The sequence below is a fragment of the Neofelis nebulosa genome, chromosome 17 (assembly GCF_028018385.1).
Source record: "Neofelis nebulosa isolate mNeoNeb1 chromosome 17, mNeoNeb1.pri, whole genome shotgun sequence".
Classification (NCBI taxonomy): Eukaryota; Metazoa; Chordata; class Mammalia; order Carnivora; family Felidae; genus Neofelis; species Neofelis nebulosa.
The window spans coordinates 58,886,337-58,905,169 of record NC_080798.1 but is presented as its reverse complement, the minus strand read 5'-3'; the positions used below and the strand labels follow the sequence as shown (position 1 = coordinate 58,905,169).

Below are 18,833 nucleotides of genomic sequence, written 5' to 3'. Positions count from 1 at the left end.
TCACCGTCTGGCGTACTCGAACACTCGCGAGTTTTCAATCCGACTGAAGTGAGCGTTTCCAGGTCTCAAGCTCGCGGCTCAGTAACGCCCCGCGTGTGGACGGTCACCGGGCTGTTTCCATCTGTGGGTTGTGGATCCAGCCGCCGTGAGCATGCGTGCACCAGTCTTTGTGAGGACCCAGAATGTCATTGCGCGCCCCGCTCCCCGCCCACCCGGTGGAATCATGGTATGTTTAGCCTTTGAAGACTCTTCTCGGCTGCTTTCCAGAATGGCCGCATCAGTTTACATTCCCAGCAGCGATGGCAGAGCCTCCCCACAGCCTCCCCAACATGTGCTGGGTCCCTTTATTACTCTGACGGCCACCCTGATGAATGTGAGGTGGCACCTCGCTGTGGCATTCATTTGCATTTCCCTGACGACCAACGACCCTGAGCGTTCCATTTCTCTCGTGCTCCCTGCCTCCCGTGTACATCTCTGGTGCCCTGTCTATTCAGATCTGGTTTTTTTTTTTTGATTTTTTTTTTTAACGTTTATTTATTTTTGGGACAGAGAGAGACAGAGCACGAACAGGGGAGGGGCAGAGGGAGAGGGAGACACAGAATCGGAAACAGGCTTCAGGCTCTGAGCCATCAGCCCAGAGCCCGACGCCGGGCCCGAACTCACGGACCGCGAGATCGGGACCTGAGCTGAAGTCGGACTCCTAACCGACTGAGCCACCCAGGCGCCCCTATTCAGATCTGTTTTGAATGTAATTTTGTAACTTAAATTTAAGTGTCTTTCTTTTTGTTTTTTTTTTTTTAGAGAGAGAGAGAACATGAGGAGGGGAGGGGCAGAGGGAGAGAGAGGGAGGGAGAAGGAGAGAAAGAGAGTCCCAAGCAGGATCCACGCTCAGTGCAGAGCCCGATTCAGGGCTCGATCCCACGACCCTGGGATCATGACCTGAGCTGAAATCAAGAGTCAGAGGCTCAACCAACTGAGCCACCCGGGCTCCCCTTAAACTTAAGGGTTTTTGTTTGTTTGTTTGTTTGTTTGTTTTAAAAATTTTTTTTTCAACGTTTTTTATTTATTTTTGGGACAGAGAGAGACAGAGCATGAACGGGGGAGGGGCAGAGAGAGAGGGAGACACAGAATCGGAAACAGGCTCCAGGCTTCGAGCCATCAGCCCAGAGCCCGACGCGGGGCTCGAACTCACGGACCGCGAGATCGTGACCTGGCTGAAGTCGGACGCTTAACCGACTGCGCCACCCAGGTGCTCCTAAACTTAAGTTTTTAATTGAGTTACTTGCCTCCTTATTATTGAGTCTTACGGCTTCTTTCTGTATTCAGTCCTTTCTCAGATACATGATTCGCAAATGAGTTCTTCTAGTCTGTGGCTTGTCCGTTAATTTCTGTAATGGTGTCTCTTGAAGGTTTTTACTTTGGTGGCGTATAAATCGAATCTCGTGACTCTGCATATGTGGGCAGATGCTGCTTTGCCTGTGGCCACTTTCTGCCCTCTCCCCCGACGGGCAGCCCCGATGGTCCCCGGGCAGGGACAGTTGCGCTCACACGCCGACTTCCGGCCGCAGCGTGCATGGAGGGCGGCGGGGGACGCCTGACTGCCGGGTAGAAACCCAGGCCCTGCCACCCCCAGTCCAAGCCCTGGGGCAAGTGAGGCACTGCTACCGGCCTCAGCCCTCCCTCTGTACAAGGCGTCTGCCTCGGAAGGCCGCGCAACCTAACGTGGGGCCCGGCACCCAGGCCAGCTCGACACGGGCGTGAGCTCCAATCTGTCTGGTTCTCCCAAAGTTACGGCTGCTCCCTGAAGGCAAAGTGAGGCTCTTTCCCGACTCCCCAGGTTCGCGTGCCGACCAGGACGCAAGGATGAGACTCGTTCACTGCTTCCGGCCCCCAGCCAAGCCCTCACACCATCCCCCAGGGGCACAAAACTGCTGGGACAGTGTGGTCATGGAGGTTGGAGGGCCCTGGGCATTTGAGGAGCGTTGAGGAGGGAGCCAGACCCAGCCTGGGGCGTGAAGAGGGGGCGTCTCAGCCTCCCCCAGGGTGGGGTTGAGCCCCTGTGGCCCTGCTGACCACCTCAGAGCAGCAAGGGCTCTCGGGGAGGGACCCTGTGGGGCAGACAGCCCAGCACAGACCGTCCCCCCGTGCAGCCACCCAGTTAGTCCCCGTCTCCTGGGGCCTGTCTCCCCAGGGCCTGTGTTTCTTTTTTAACTTTTACTTAGGGAATTTTCAAACATATATGTGGAGACATTTGAAGGAAACTGAATTATCGTTGTAAGGCTCACATTGGCAAGAGTGTCTCCAGCCAGTGTTTATTTATATCTAGAACACTTATTGTGTCCTGTGTGAAGGAGAACGCACTTATCTGCATTTCGCTTAATATATGAAATGAATACAAAGGAAAAATTGCGATTTAAAAAGGGAGAGGATCGCACAACCAGTCCCTTGGACCCGGCCCCCGGCCCCGGCCGTGGCCTCGCCAGGGCGGCTCCCGTCCACCCTCCCATCCGCGGAATAAACTCCAGGCGCCCCATCCCCAATCCCCAGTCCCCAGTCCCATGGCCCACGTTCCCAACGTCCCGCAGCACGGTGCGAGCACACGCACGCACACCAAAGCTCCTTCGGAAAGAAAGAGCCAGCTGCCACTCACCCCGTGCTGGAGGGTCCTGGCGAGAGAGGCCAGCCCTGCCCCTCTCCAGCCCGGCATCCTCGGTCCACCTCTCCCAGCCCCATTTCCGCATCTGTAAAATGGGATGTCGAGGCCTGCCGCCTGGCAAGGCGCCTCCAGAGGCAAACCCAGACAACTGCAGACCGTCTGTGAGTGCACAGGTATCCAGCAGGGCACAGCAGGACGGTCAGCCTCACAGCCAGGAGGACAGGCAGGGAAGGGGATGAGATTGGGGAGGGGGACACACAGAGCTTCGGGTATCTGTCACAGCAACAACAGAAACTCAAGCAAATATAGCAAGTTGTAGGTGTACATTTTCTCATGCTCTGTGCTTTTTTGGACATGTGGAATAATTCATAAATCTAACTGCAACAAACTAAGGCCAAGCTTAAACAAAGCATTAACTCAGATCACATCTATGCTTGGCACTTCGTAGAAGCTTGTCTCAGCAATCTGTTGCCGTGTAACAAATGTCCCAAAACTAAGTGGCTTGAAACAACGACTGTGTTCTATTTCCTCCCAGTTCTGTGGGATGCGTGGGCTCGGCCAGGTGGTTCTTGGGCAGCTCATGACACAGGCTGGGGCTGCTGTCACCTGATGGGGGCTTGCCATTGTCAGATGACTCAGATCCCTCCAAGCCACCCGTGACTCGGTGGTGCTCCCAGGGTACAGGGTGGTTGCATCACAGTGACCAGGAAGACCCAAGCTTCTCAGACCCATGTGGGGTCTGCTAGGAGGCCAGACTGCAGGACCACCACCCCCCAACCCCAACCCTGTGCCATATCACAGGCTGTCCTGCGATCATCCCAGATCGCAGCCCACCCTTGGTCCCCGCTGAGACTCGGGCCTGCCTGATGTCCGTCTAGGCCCAGAAAGTGTCCGGAACAACCACACCTCCCCTCCTCTCCGTGGCCTCTGGCCCCATCTCCTGATGCAGCCCAGATGGGGACTGTCACCCTCCTCCATCCAGCCCCTCTGTGACAGCTGAGAAGGGCCCCAAGTGACCAGGTCACAGAGACAGGACCAGCTCCTCCCTGTATCTGGGCACAGCACCCTCGGAGAGGGGCTCTCCCCTATAGCTCCCCCGGCCAACTGCACTGGTTGGCATTTTGGCAGATGGCTCCCTTTGGGAATGGGCCCTCACGTCTGGGATGCGTCTGGTCCCCTAGTCCCCCAGAACCCTTCTGAGGACTTGTAATTCTTCGTTCACTCATTCACACTCCATTCTCCCTGAAGCGTGGAGTGCCTGCACTCTGCCAACCATGTGACCGTCAGCAAAGCAGACCTGGTCCCTGCCTCCTGGGGGCTTACCTGCTGGTGACAGACAGACCTTCAGCGACATGGCCCGTGAACCCATGACAGGCTGCGGTTCCACACTGGCAAAGGGACCCTTGCTCAGAGCTTTGGAAGTCAGGAGGGGCCGGAGGGGCTAGGGCAGTGGAGGAGGAGACGTTTCAGGAGGAGGAAGTTGTCCTACAACTGTGTTCCCTTTTCCGCCCTCCTTGGGACCTGCCCTGAAGCCAGAATCCCCGAAGCTAGCTTTTCCTCCTGATGCCCTCCAGAGGCTTCCCGAAAGGCCACCTTCTGCGAAGTGTTAGCTCCCGGCCACCACCCTTCACAGCCTCCTAACCATTTTAGTTTCCTTCTCAGTGCGCAGCCCCTAATGTCCACGGGGCTAGGGCTCTCGACGGTCTTGTTCACCCACTAGAGCCCAGAGCCTCTGGCACATGCAGGCACCCTGTCAGGGCTGGGGACTCTTGCTGAATCCCGCACAGGAAGCTGTTGCTGGGTTCATCCCCGGGGGAGGGGCCGGGCCGGGAGGAATTGCTCCCACCGTCCTGCTTCCTCTGCAGACCAAGCGGTTTGGGGCTGAAAAGGAAGGGCTTTGGGGACAGGTGTCAGGGGCCTGACTTCACAGCCGCCCGGCCGGGCCCACACCTAAGGAAGCCTCCCCTGGCCTGCACCACCTGCCTTTTCCCAAAGCTCCGGGTGATTCTGGTCGCAGGCCTGGTGTGGGGCCCCCGGCCTGCAGGTTCAAGGCTGCCCACTCCTCTCTTCAGTAACGGCTGCTTCCAGGTGGGGGTGCAAGGTGAGCCCACCGAGCCGGCCTCCCCTCCCAGATCCCACCCCACCCCCACACCAAGCCCAGGCTCCAGGGGGTGGCTGCCTCACCTGGCTGCCAGGGGAACAGTGTCCACATAGGCCCTCTCTCTTTCTTCTCTCTCTTTTTTCTTTTAAACCAAAACCTTTTTCTTTTTGGAAATTTTCTTTTTTCTTTTCTTAAAGATGTATCTAAGTGATTTCTACACCCAATGTGGAGCTCTAGCTCACGACCCCGAGATCAAGAGTCATAAGCTCCACCGACTAAGCCCGTCAGGTGCTTCTCTTTGGAAAGTTGCAAACACACACTCAAGTGGAGACACATCCACGTAACTTCGACGATTATCCACGTTTCCCGTCATTTGCTTTGTCTCTCTCCTCCCCCTTTTTATTTTCCTGGACACTTTTAAAGCAAACTGCTCCTCGTACCAAATTGACCCATAAATACACTTCCATACGCATCGCGAACAGGAGCTTTTAAAAGCACAATGATACCACTGCCGTATCTATTAAAATCAGTAATAATTTCTTTCTTTTAGTTTAAATTCAAGTTCATTAACGTACAGTGGAGTCTTGGCTTCGGGAGTAGAATCCAGTGACTCATCTCTTACCTACAACACCCAGAGCTCCTCCCAGCAAGTGGCCTCCTCAGTGCCCATCCCCCCCCCACCTCCCTTGTCAACCCTCAGTTTGCTCTCTGTATTTAGGAGTCTCTTATAATTTGCCTTCTTCTCCGTTTTTATCGTAGTTTTCCTTCCCTTCCCCTACGTCCGGCTGTTTCTCAAATTCATAATTTCTTAATATTATCTAATACCCAGACCCTGTTCCTTTTTCCACTGTTACCTCACAAATACCTTTTCGTAGCAGGTCTGTGCATATCAGGATCTGTACACGTGTCACACACGGCACTTGGTTGATGTGTCCCTAAGTCCCCAGTCTGCCAAGTGGACCCTGACGTTAGACTCGAGGTTCTCCATGGGAGCAGCCACTGCGTGTCACCTGGGAGTTTTTAGAAAACACCCATACCTGGGCTCTGCCTTCCCTGGGGTGAGCCTGGGCCTGGGTGTTTGCCTTATGCATTTTCATTTATCTGCTTGTTCACCTCCCCCCGGGAACCGCTGGAATCCACTCAGGGGATGAGCAGGTGATTGCGCCCCCCAGTGGACAGGTGTGTAGCTGTCACAAGTTGCAAAGAGGGAGGTGATGCTAGTGGGATCCAGGGGGTGACGGCCCGGGATGCCGTTCAGTATCCCGCAGTGCCCAGGACGGCCCCCACGACAGAGAATGACCCAGCCCCGGAAGGATGTCAATGTCAAGTGCAGACCCTGAGCGATTCGGACACACTGAAGCACAACCCCTCCTGTTCCCCGGGGGGGGGGGGGGGGGGGGGGGTTGCAGGGGGAGGGAGGGGGAGCCGGGCGGGGGAGGAGCAAGTTAAACTGGATTGTTTGCATTCCTCACCTCAACCCTTGCTGTCGCCAAAACGCATCCTCCTGGCCGCCTCTCAGTAGCAACCCCCAACCTCCCGCCCTGAATGGGGACAAAGTCTCTCCCGCGGCCCACTAGCTGGCCTGTGCCGCAGCCCCCTGGGGAAATGGAGAGAGCATCAGTGTCTCCCCCTCGCAGGGCCCGTCCTGAGCAGGTGATGACGTGGGGGTTTCGTGCATAGGTGACGTCGTCACTGACAGTGATCCTACACACTGGGGTTCCCCGGTGCCTGGTGCAGAGTAAGTGCTCCAAAAGGTTTTGTAGACACGAATAGATCCCCATTTGTCCCTTGTGGAAACCGAGGCCCGGAAATGCTGATCTCACAACGAGCATCCGTTCAGCCGGCTGAGGACTTCTCTGCCTGTTGGAAAGGCCTCGCTGGTCTCCACCTGGCAGGAACAAGGCCCTGGTGGCTGTGCCCACCGTCCCCGGGGCCTCCCCCACACCTGTGTTGCCACCATTGAAGGAGACAATTCCGAGCAGCCCTGCCCCACAGCTCACAGCCAGGACACAAGACCCTGGGCAGCCCACCTTCCCTCCCAGTGGGGACCCATGGAAGGAGCATCCTGTCCCTGACCCTGCCCCCTTCTGTCCTTTTGGGAGGGGAACAGGATACATTTCTACCTGTCACTCCTGACTTTGATACAAAAAGATTGCAGCATTTTTAGGAATGACTCAAAGGGCGAACACAGCTAGGATGCTGACTCTATTTCCTGCAACTCAGTTCTTTCCTGCTTTCGCCAAGGGAGTGTCACTGTCCTGCTCTGTGACTCAGTTTCCCCTTCCAAGCCTCCAGAAGTACACACAGCACAGGGTGTGGAGACCTTGGGCGTGTTAGATGGAGCTGGCATGAGGGACTTCTGCAGGGACAGAAAGAACCCATGGGAGGGGACGCTTTTGTTCCTCCTGGCTAGCTGGGTGGGTGCCAGCCGAGACCTCCACACCAGGGAGCCTCCTAAGAAACCCATTTGGATAAAAGATCTCTGTACCCACTGGGAGGGGAACTGGGGAGTTACTCCCAGCTGGGTATCAGCAAATATCTGAAGCTGTCACCTCCAGAGGTGAAGAGTGATAGCGCGGGCAGAGAGCAGAGGGGCCAGACCCCGACACCAGGGAGGCTTCCTTTTGATCACGAGGGCCATCCGAGGCCCCGTAGCTCCCCTAAGACGTGGGGGCACGTTGCTTACTTGTCCCCAGGGCCCCGCGCAGGGGTAGGGGACTGGGGATGGCGGGATGTTGGAGCCTCCCCTCCCTGCAGCCCGGCGACGGGGCCGACTCGAGTATGACCACACGGTACGGGGTGACCCCGGAGCCCCTCTCCGCACACCGCCGCCGCCCCCCCTCCCCCCCGGGCAGGGGTGCACGGCTTCAGGGAGCTTGGCACCCAGCCCCGGGGAGGGGCCCACACTTTCCTTGGGCCCACCCTCCTCCTCCTCCTCCTCCTCCCGGCAGGGCGAGAGGAAACTGAAGCGGGAGGCCGGAGGCGCGGGCGCCGGCCGCGCCCCTGGCACGGTCGGCGGGAGGCGGTGGGCGGGCCTGCTCCGCCCCCGCGCCCGAGCCGAGAGATCCGGCGCCCGCGGGCGGGGCGGGGCTGCGGGCGGCACCGCCCCGAGGGGCCGGGGAGGGGAGGGGGGGGCGGGAGGCGTGCTCGCGGCGGCGGCGGCGGCGGCCAGGAGCGCCGGCCGGGGCAGAGCGGGGACCCCAGTGCGCTACCCGGCCCGGGCCATGACCCCCGCTGCTCTCTCTTGCAGGCTCGTCGCCGCGGCCCCCGGAGCCCGGCCGCCGCCGCCACCAGCGCCCGGGTGGGCCCCGTGCGCCCCGGGCGCGGCTCCGCAGTGAGCCCCCCAGGAAGCGGTGAGTGCCCCGCGCTGCCCGCCCACCCCTTCCAGTGGACGCCGCGGTCCCCGAGAGCCGCAGTCCCCCGAGCGGCGTCCACGCCCCGCCGGCTCCCGCGGCGGGAAGGGCGCGCCCGGGGAGGCCAGAGGGTCCCCGGGGGCGGTGGGGGGAGGGGGGCGGGGAACCCTCGCGGGCCCGGACGTCCCCCTAACTTCTCGCAGACTTTTCTGCGGACACGCGGGCTGGGGCAGAGTTGGGCCCCTCTGGCCGTGTTGCAACTTACACGGGGCGGGTGGGGGGTGTGTCCGCGCGTGGCCGCCTCTGGCCCCCCACTCTCCAGCCGACACCCCGCGCTGTCACGAGTTCCTCGGGAATGGGCCAGACCGCCATTCCTCAGAGCTGGAAAGGAGCCCAGCGGGGGGTGGGGGCAGGAGGCCTCGAGAGGAACCATTTCCCCTCGATCGAGTATTTCAAACTATATTATTTATGAGCCGCCTCACTTAGGGGCCCCCTCGGCTCCCAGGGCATCAAAGCAGGTTTGCAACCGCAAAGGGCGACCAGTGTGAACGCACGCGCGCCTTCTCCGGGCAGGCGGAGCTCAGCGGAACCCGGGGAGGCTCTCATTAAGGGAGACCCGCAGCTCCGCTCGCTCGGCCGCGTGGGGGGCGGGGTCAAGGGCGGTCGGACTGTCCCGCGGCGCCGGGCTCTGGGGCCTGGGTGGAACCCACAGCAGGGTCAGCCTGTGCCGGCTGAGCAGCCAGAGGGGAGATGGAAGGCAGCGGGGTGAGGGCACTTCTGAGATCGTGCAGCCTTTGTGGGACGAACGCCCCACTTTACAGATGAGGAAGCTGAGGCTCAGAGAGGCGCGGCTGGACTGGCAGGCCCTGGTGTTTCCTGCCCAGCCCCCAAGGATCCCTGCACCAGCCCTCCCACTTACCTTGTCCAGGCCACACCCACCTTGTGTTCTTCGTCCCCACCCTGGGTACCGGTTCCTCCGGATGGATGGCAGGGTGGGAGGGAGGGAGGGAAGCAGTGTATTTATGGAAAGACTTAATCCCTCTGCAAGCCCCAAGGAGGCTGAAAGCTTCACCACCTAATCTCCTCTCCCTGGAAGCCCTTGCTGGTGGGGTGCAACTCAGTGGGCGCTGAGCCGGAGTTTAGGTCCCCTCTGAGGACCTGAGCCTGGAACTTGCCCTCAGCTGGCATGGAAAGAGAGCAGTGCTATTGAACATGGAGCGAGCCCCGCCGTCCCAGACCCCGTGGTGGGAGCTGGTCCCACCACCTGTGTTGTTCCTTCTCATCCTCTGACCGGATACTGGTGTTATCCCCATTTTACAGATGCGGACACAGAGGCTTGTGAAGGTCATGGGGCGGGAAAGAGGCAAGGCCAGGCCCCTGGGACCACCAAGTGCAACCCCCCCCCCCCACCACCCATTAAAATATTATCACGGTACAATATACACAGCCACAGTCTTCCCTGGGAGCCAGGGCTGGTTCCTTGTCCCCCACAGGCAGTGCACATCGTTTACTTTTCTCTTTACACTGAAAACCTTCAGGAGGTGAGCTGGCAGGTACTCACTGCTGTGGGCTGGTAGTTTGTGGCTCCTGTCATCAAGGCTGCTGGAAAGAAACAATTGCATGGGGCGCCTGGGTGGCTCAGTCAGTTGAGCGTCCGGCTTCGGCTCAGGTCACGATCTCTGGTTTGTGAGTTTGAGCCCCACATCGGGCTCTGTGCTGACAGCTCAGAGCCTGGAGCCTGCTTCAGATTCTGTGTCTCCCTCTCTCTCTGCCCCTCCCCCGTTCATGCTCTGTCTCTGTCTGTCCCAAAAATAAATAAAAAACGTTGAAAAAAAAATTAAAAAAAAAAAAATGGAGCACCTGGCTAGCTCAGGTGGTAGAGCATGAGACTCTCAATCTCAGGGTTGTGAGTTCAAGCCCCATGTTGGGTATAGAGAGTACCTAAATATAAAATTTAAAAAAAAAAAACAACATAAAAAAATTTTTTTTAAACAAACAATTGCGTGTTTTGGGGGGCACCTGGCTGGCTCAGTCAGAAGAGCAAATGATTCTTGATCTCAAGGCTGTGAGTTCGAGCCCCACCATGGGTGTGGAGCTTACTTACAAAAAAAATGGTTTTTTTTGTCAACATTTTTTTTTTTTTTTTTTTTATTTTTATTTTTGGGACAGAGAGAGACAGAGCATGAACGGGGGAGGGGCAGAGAGAGAGGGAGACACAGAATCGGAAACAGGCTCCAGGCTCCGAGCCATCAGCCCAGAGCCCGACTCGGGGCTCGAAATCACGGACCGCGAGATCGTGACCTGGCTGAAGTCGGACGCTTAACCGACTGCGCCACCCAGGCACCCCACAAAAAAAATGTTTTTAATTGCATGTTTTTTATTTTAATGATTATTTATTTTGAGAGAGAAAGGCAGGGAGAAAGGGAGAGAGAGAATCCCAAGCAGGCTCTGCACTGTCAGGGCAGAGCCTGACGTGGGGCTCAGACCCACGCACTGTGAGATCATGACCTGCCTGGGTCGAAATCAGGAATCGGATGCTCAGCTGACTAAGCCACCCAGGCGCCCTTTTAATCACATGTTTTAAAATTAACCCGTGGTTCATTAACCATTATCTTGACTTCTAACAGCATACTTCTTATTTTGAAATAAACACTTTTATTGGCATATGACATTTGAAAAGGTACACAAACCATAAGCATTGAACTTGACCACACAGAGGCCCGAGCAGGCAGTGGGCAAGTATTTTGCTCCAAGTTACACGGTCAATCACAGGGAAGCACCCTGTGCCGGGACAGAATAGTAGCTGGCAGTGTCAGTGTGTGCCCTGCCCCCCCATCCTCTCTCACTTGCTGCTGGCCCCTGGCAGCTGTCCCCGGGCTCTCTGTCCCCGCGCTGTCTCTCGGAGAGGAGCTCACAGCCTCCTGCAGGCCCGCGGGCAAAGGCCAGGAGATGTTCATGTTTTGCACTCTGTGTACCAGGATGGGAGGCGTGTTAATGCTCGTAGCATCTGTTCCCGGCACAGACCCTCTGGCTGGAATGGCAGGAATTCTAAGCCTGTGACAAAAAGAAAGTGCCTTTTCTAAAGAAGGAAGAAAACCAAGATGTTCCCTGTGCCTACGGGGAGCCCAGCGTGCCCAGCCTGTCAGTATCTGCTCCCCTGTGTTTGCAACACGGACCCAGATGTGGACAGCTTGCCCAGGTCCCCCCAGCCCCCCACCCCCGCTGGCTGGGAGTGGCACCTGGTTCCCTCCTGCCGTGGGCCCACCCACTTGGGCAGAGTGTCGCATTCCTCAGCTATGATGCTTCCCCCTTGCCCCCTCCCTGGGCTTCAGGTGAGGTCTTTGTTCAGGAGGCGCCACCTCGAGGGGTTATTCCGATCTCTTCCGGGAGGTGGCTCTGCAGAGACCAGGGTCAGACTTCCAGCTGGACTCTGCCTTTCACTCACTTTCCCTCTCTGGGTCTCCGTGTCCTCATCTGGGAGACCCATGTTAGAACGACGGCCGCCTCTGTGTCTAGCTGCCGGCTCTCGCAAATAAGAATTCGGGATGCCTATGGGGCGCCTGGGTGGCGCAGTCGGTTAAGCGTCCGACTTCAGCCAGGTCACGATCTCGCGGTCCGTGAGTTCGAGCCCCGCGTCAGGCTCTGGGCTGATGGCTCGGAGCCTGGAGCCTGTTTCCGATTCTGTGTCTCCCTCTCTCTCTGCCCCTCCCCCGTTCATGCTCTGTCTCTCTCTGTCCCAAAAATAAATAAAAAACGTTGAAAAAAAAAAATTAAAAAAAAAAAAAAAAAAAAAAAAAAAAAAAAAAAAAAGAATTCGGGATGCCCATGGCTGCCTCTGTCGGTGGAGCGTGCGCCTCCTGATCTTGGGGTCACGAGTTCGAGCCCCACATTGGGGGTAGAGATTACTTAAAATCTTTTTTACTGTTACTGTTTTAATTTCATTTTTTTAAATTAAAAAGTGTTTTAATGTTTATTCACCTTTGAGAGAGAGAGCATGGGGAGGGGACGGGCAAAGAGAGGGAGACACAGAATCCGAAGCAGGGTCCAGGCTCTGAGCCGTCAGCCCAGAGCCCGACGCGGGGCTCGAACCCAGGAGCCGTGAGATCGTGGCCTGAGCCGAAGTTGAACTTAACTGAATGAGCCACCCAGGCACCCCTATTTTTTATTTTTTTAATTTTAGAGAGAGACAGAATCGCGAGCAGGGGAGAGGGGTAGGGAGAGAGAGAGAATTTTAAGCAGGTTCCATGCCCAGCACAGAGCCCAACACGGGGCTCAATCCCACTGCCCTGGGATGGTGACCCGAGCCGAAATAACAGTCAGATGCTCAATTGACTGAGTCACCCAGGTGCCCCCAAAATAAAATTTTTAAGGGGCACCTGGCTGGCTTAGTTGGTAGAGCATGGGACTCTTAATCCCAGCATTGTGAGTTCAAGTCCCACATTGGATGTGGTGGCTCAGTCGGTTAAGCGTCCGACTTCGGCTCAGGTCATGATCTCACAGTTTTGTGGGTTCAAGCCCCGCGTCTGGCTCTGTGCTGACAGCTCAGAGCCTGGAGCCTGCTTTGGATTCTGTGTCTCTTGGCCTCTCCCCCACTCACGCTCTGTCTCTCTCTCAAAAATAAGCACTTTAAAAAAAGAAAAGACAATCTTTTTTTTTTTTTTTTTTTTTTTTTTTAATTTTTTTTTTTCAACGTTTTTTATTTATTTTTGGGACAGAGAGAGACAGAGCATGAACGGGGGAGGGGCAGAGAGAGAGAGGGAGACACAGAATCGGAAACAGGCTCCAGGCTCCGAGCCGTCGGCCCAGAGCCCGACGCGGGGCTCGAACTCACGGACCGCGAGATCGTGACCTGGCTGAAGTCGGACGCTTAACCGACTGCGCCACCCAGGCGCCCCGAAAAGACAATCTTAAAAACAAAAAAACCCCCAGGATGCCCAGTTAGTTTTCAATTGCAGATAAATGATGAAGGATTTTTAATATGAGTATGTCCCGTGCCGTAATTGGACGCTCTATATTTTATCAGGACCCGTTTATCTACGGCCACTTCCAACCCTAGACCTGTATGATTCAGAAAGATTTTATCTCCCCCTCTAGAGCCCAGCTTCTGAGCTGCAAAAGTAGGAACTGAAGGGAATCAGCAGACAGACCCCCAGGGGCCAGCCTTCTAGAAGTAGGCACCTCCCCGCCCGCTCCGGGGCCCCCAGCCAGCCCGCGCGTCGCCTTAATTTTTCTGCTCTGTGCAGAGAACAAACCGGTTGACTTTTCCCTTTGCAAACGCGTAGGCGAGCCGGCAGGCACTCACTGCTGTGGGCCGGTGGTAGTGTCTTGAAGGCTGCTGTGAAAACAGGCACAGACAACTTGGCCAAGCGTGTCCTTGCCCTGGAAATGCTCATGGTTTCAGAGAACGCCGTGCGGTGTGCAAAGAGCTGATCCCCATCTATCTTGATGGCGCAGAGGAGGGACAGGGCCCCCCCCCCACCCACCGCGGGAGGAAGGAAGTTTGTATCATTGCCTGTCCCTGTTGTGGCCGTTTGGCGTAGGGGGATTTTTATGCCCGGGTGCAAGAAAGAACCTGTTCTACTTCAAGCTGGTGTGCAAATAATTAACAATCTGATATTTCCAAGGGAACATAAACAGCCCGATTCAAGATGAAAGGGAGGTTTTTCACACTCCTGCAAAAGTGTGAAAGAGAGAACATTTATACCTAAACTAGCCTGACTGTACTTGGAGCCCGGGGGGGGGGGGGGGACCCCTCCCGCTAGATCTCCTTTCTCCCATTAAATCGTTACTTTCTAAAAAATTGTAGGGGTTTTATTTATTTTTGAGAGAGAGACAGAGTGTAAGCGGGGGAGGGGCAGAGAGAGAAGGAGACACAGAATCCGAAGCAGGCCCCGAGCTGTCAGCACAGAGCCCGACGACGCTGGGCTCGAACTCACCAGCTGTGAGATCAGGACCCGAGCCAAAGTCAGACGCTCAACCGACTGAGCCACCCGGGCGCCCCTGAGCCGAGTAATTTTTATAATCATCTCGGCTCACGAATTGGCTTTTTATTTATTTATTTATTTATTTATTTATTTATTTATTTATTTATTAACGTTTATTTACTTTTGAGACAGAGAGACAGAGCATGAACGGGGGAAGGTCAGAGAGAGAGGGAGACACAGAATCTAAAACAGGCTCCAGGCTCCGAGCCGTCAGCTCAGAGCCCGACGTGGGGCTCAAACTCACGAACCGTGAGATCATGACCTGAGCCGAAGTCGGACGCTCAACCGACTGAGCCACCCAGGCGCCCCAAGACTTGGCTTTTTTAAAAGCGTTTCCTTGATATCAGTCAGCTGTCGTTGCCGTGAGAATGACCGTGAAGGCAGGCCTCCACTCACACAGGTGTAGAATCAAGCTTCAGCCCGTCCCACGCGGGGCCGCTCCCACGCAGCATCCGTGGCCTCTTCCGGGCTGGCCCTCCGCCCCCAGCCCCCACCCCCGACCCCAGAGGGAGCGGATCACCCCGGGGAGCACCTCCTCCTCTGGACCCAACTCGGGATGCCCCGGGCAGTCTTCTAATGCAGTGCCCTCCCGGGACTGCTCCGTGACAGTGACTGACAGTGACAGTGGCCACCGTCCCTGAGGCTGGTGGCAGGATGCCTGTTTCACAGACCAGGACACAGAGCCTGGGGGGGACGAACTTCAGAACCTGAGGCTCAGAGAGGGAAGTGCCTTGGCTGAGGTCACACAGCTCTTGGACGCCAGCTCTTCCTCGATCCCCAGGGCCACCCCCCACCTGCCGCCCACCTTCTGTCCCGTGGGGAGGGAGGAGCTGGACGAGGAGAGGCATGGCGGGACGCTGGGATGAGGAACGGCGCTTTGTGAACATTCTGCACCTGGGAATTCTAGAAAGCGGAGACAGAATCGCTGCACGCTGACACGACCCCTAGGTGCCACCTCCGCCTGACCCTGGTGCAGCTTCTTGTCCTGTGTCCCTGCACCAGCTGGGGCCACGCCTGCTTCCCCTGCCTCTTGCCTCCTTGATTGGCTGTTCTTTCATCAACCTCCGTCCCTCCCCACTTCCCTCCCCTTTCCCCCTCCCACCCCCTCCTTCCCCTCCTCTTCCCCCCACCTCCCCTTTCCCCTCCCCCTTCCCCTTCTGTTCCCCCCTTATCCCCTCCCTCCATCCCACTCCTCTTCCTCTCCTCCCCCTCCCCCTTCCCCCCCTCCCACTTCCCCTCCCCCTTCCCCTCTGTCTCTCCTTATCCCCTCCCTCCCACTTCCCCTCCCCCTTCCCCTCTGTCCCTCCTTATGCCCTCCCTCCATCCCACTCCTCTTCCTATCCTCCCCCTCCCCCTTCCCCCTCCCTCCCACTTCTCCTCCCCCCTCCCCTCTGTCCCCCCTTATCCCCTCCCTCCATCCCACTCCTCTATCTATCCTCCCCCTCCCCCTTCCTTTCCTCCCTCCCTCCCTTCTTTCTTTCTTCCCCCTTTCCTCCATCCTTCCCTCCCTCTCCCCTCCCCACTTCCTTCCCTCCTTCCCTGCTGGGTGTTTTGAGGTGGTTATTTTTAAACTTATTTATTTTGAGAAAGAGAGAGAGGGAGAGAGAAGGAGCAGGGGAGGGGCCGAGAGAGATGGGGAGAGAAAATCCAAAGCAGGCTCTGTGCTGTCACTGGGGAGCCCAGCGTGGGGCTCTATCTCATGAACCATGATATCATGACCTGAGCTGAAATCAAGAGTTGGACGCTGAGCCGACTGAGCCCCCCTGGCGTCCCAAGACGGGTATTTTTTAAGCTACAAGACAGCTCTGGGACGACACCTGTCAATTCGAGGCAACTCTTAGGGAGGTGGTGCTCCCGGCACAGCATAACACAGCCTCCAGGCACCAGAGCACACCTCCCACTGCATCAGAGCAGTTTCTAAGAAAACGGGGTCCAATGCACAAAACTTCCCATGCCACCGCTGGGAGGCAGCGGTGTTGGGCACAGGGGCTGCGGGACCCCTGTTGTCTCTGCCGTTTTTTTCCCTGGTTGACTCCTGGAAATAGTTTCAAGCTTCCAGAAAAGTTGCAAGAACACCAGGTGCCCCTCGTGCCCATCCCCAGAGATGAACGTTTGGCCACATTCTGCCTCTGCACATACACATGCGTGTTTTGACTTTCCAGCTGTGCAAGCTGAGAGTTCAGTTGCAGGCGTGATGGCCCTGGACCCTTGGGCGTGTGTGTCCTAGGGGCAGGAACCGTCTCTGACAGACTTGGTTCAGTGATAAAAATCAGAGAACTGAGCGTTGACCCCATACTGTCGCCTACAGATAATTGTCTTTTTTTTTTTTTTTTTACTCTTGTAGTGCTTTGCAAACAAACACAAAGGTACATAACGAATATTCCCACCTTTCAGTGTTGGCGCCCCTGCCCTGGTTGTGTCCTCCCCCTGCACCCACAGCACGGTGGTGGTTTTTCATCACTTCCTCCAGGAAGACCTCCTCATAAACCATTGTCTAAACCCTGGGATGGGGGGGGGGGCGTCTGGGGGGTCAGCCTGTTGAGCACTGGCTCTTGATTTCAGCTCAGGTCATGATTTCAAACTTCGTGGTATCAAGCCCCGCGTCCAGTCGGGCTCTGCACTGTCCAGAGCCTGCTTGGGATTCTCTCTCTCTCTCTCTCTCTCTCTCTCTCTCTCTCTCTCTCTCTCTGCCCCTCCCCTGCTCCTGCTCTCCCTCTCTCTCTGCCCCTCCCCTGCTCCTGCTCTCTCTCTCTCTCTGCCCCTCCCCTGCTCCTGCTCTCTCTCTGCCCATCCCCCTGCTCCTGCACTTTCTATCTGCCCCTCCCCGCTCCTGCTCTCCCTCTCTCTCTGCCCCTCCCCTGCTCTCTCTCTCTCTCTGCCCCTCCCCTGCTCCTGCTCTCCCTCTCTCTCAAAATAAATAGTTTTTTTTTAAATAATAACCCCTGAGATGGGATGCACGTACGATCTGTCGGGTGCACTGTGGCCCCCACTTGAGGACCGCCCAGAAGTGCACAGTGACATCAGTGGGGTGCACCATACAAAGCGTGATGTCACGCGGGCTGCTTACAGTGGCCAGCGTTGGCCCTGGCTGTATTTGCTCGTGAGCCCGACCTCAGGGCTGCAGACCCCTGGGCCGGAGACCCAGCCCCGGGGAGGGTGGGGAGAGACAGAGGGAAGGTCTAGGCCACCCCCCTGCCTACCACTCCCCCTCCCAGCCCTGTGGTTGGAAGTGTTGTCGCTCTAGGGCCCAAAGTGCCGTGTTTGAATCCTGACCCCGCCACTTGCTATCCATAAGACCTTGTACAAACTAACCTCTCTGTGCCTGTGTTTCCTCCTCTGTGAGGTGGGGATGGTCCCAACCCCTAAGGGCTGTTGGGAGCATTAACTGGCCAGGAATCTCGGTCCAGGAGCTCTGGTGGGTGCTGGGCACACAGTGAACGCTCCAGAAATAACACCCATTATTCTCACGGGCTCTCTCTTCCCCCAGCCCAGCCCTTCCTCTCCCCCTGAGGAAGGACACCCTTTCCATGGCATTTCGTCCTGCACATTAGAATCCTCTGGGGAGCTTTTAAAAATCCCAGTGCCAGGCCCACACCCCAGGCCAATTACCCCGGAATCTCTGGGGTGAGACCCAGGCATCGGTATTTTGCTAAGTGCCCAGGCGATCTTGCTGGGCCCCGTGCCTCGGCAGCTGTGCTGAGCCTCCCCTGCGTCTTGCTTGGATACAGCCCCCAAGACTGCAGGCAGGATGGGTCCCGAGAGCTGGCATTTCTCATGAGCTCCCGGCGATCACTTGCCCCAGGCCTCTGGGCCAGGACCACACTCGGGACAGCACAGCCCTGGAGAAAGACCCCCTGCTGGAAACCAAGACCTGTCCTCTCTCTGGGACTGTCATAAACCACAGCAGCTGACACTTCTTGAGCTTGAGCCTTGTGCCCCCCTGATAACTCAGTTTTCCATGCTGCTCAGTGACACCTCCAAGAGCATCCTCCCCATTTTAAAGATGAGGAAAGTGAAGTCCAGGTTGGTTGAGGAACCTGCCTGTGGTCAGCTGGCTGAGTCAGGCCCCGGCCAAGTCAGAGCTCCACGGCAGTCTGTCCCTCCCCTGCCCCGTCTCCCTCCCTGCCACTCGTGTCCCCAGCCCATCCCCCAGCAGATGTCTCCAGGCCACCTCCTTCCTGCCTGTCCCACATACCCAGCCTGGATGAAATCAGAGCCCTCCCCTTGGGTCTCTCCAAGTCCCCCCCCCCCCGCCCCCCCATCTCCTGACCCTGCGTGTCTCCCGGACTTCCAGCCACTTTGCCACACCCTCACTGCCCCCATCTTCCACGCTGAGACCCCACAATTTCTGGCCCAGAGCCAGCATCTCTGACCTTAACAGGCACACAACTCCCAAGGGGCCTTGTTAAAATACCGATTCATTTGGGTGTGCCCGAGATGCTGCATGACTGATAAGTTCCCGGGGGGGGGGGACCAGCACAGCCCACGTCATGGACGCCTGGGGGACCCCAGCATTTCCTAGGCATCGGTGCCAGCCTCTGTGCAGGATGAGGAGATGATGGGCCCCCCCTGCCGGCCCCCTCCATCCCTCTCCCCTCCCCAGCCTGGCACACAGGCAGCTCCCTGTGAAAGGAGGGATAAGCACCCCGCCCCCATCAACCCTCAGACCCAAGGAACCTCAGAGGTGAAAACAAGAGCCTCGCCTTCCCTGGAAGGGCCTGCAAGCCTCACAGGCCCCT

At 57.1% G+C, this 18,833-nt stretch overlaps 1 protein-coding gene and 1 non-coding gene across 3 annotated transcripts in view; both read left to right on the top strand.

Annotated features, from left to right (window-relative positions):
• Window positions 1–18,833, top strand: part of C17H16orf74 (chromosome 17 C16orf74 homolog) — a 45,874-nt gene that overhangs the window by 5,519 nt on the left and 21,522 nt on the right. For both annotated transcript variants that reach the window (XM_058707823.1, XM_058707824.1), the window contains exon 2: window positions 8,008–8,110. The gene's annotated coding sequence lies outside the window, so the exon portion shown is untranslated. The remainder of the gene's footprint in view (window positions 1–8,007; window positions 8,111–18,833) is intronic.
• Window positions 9,969–10,041, top strand: TRNAE-CUC (transfer RNA glutamic acid (anticodon CUC)). Its single transcript has one exon. It is a non-coding gene; the product is annotated as a tRNA-Glu (tRNA).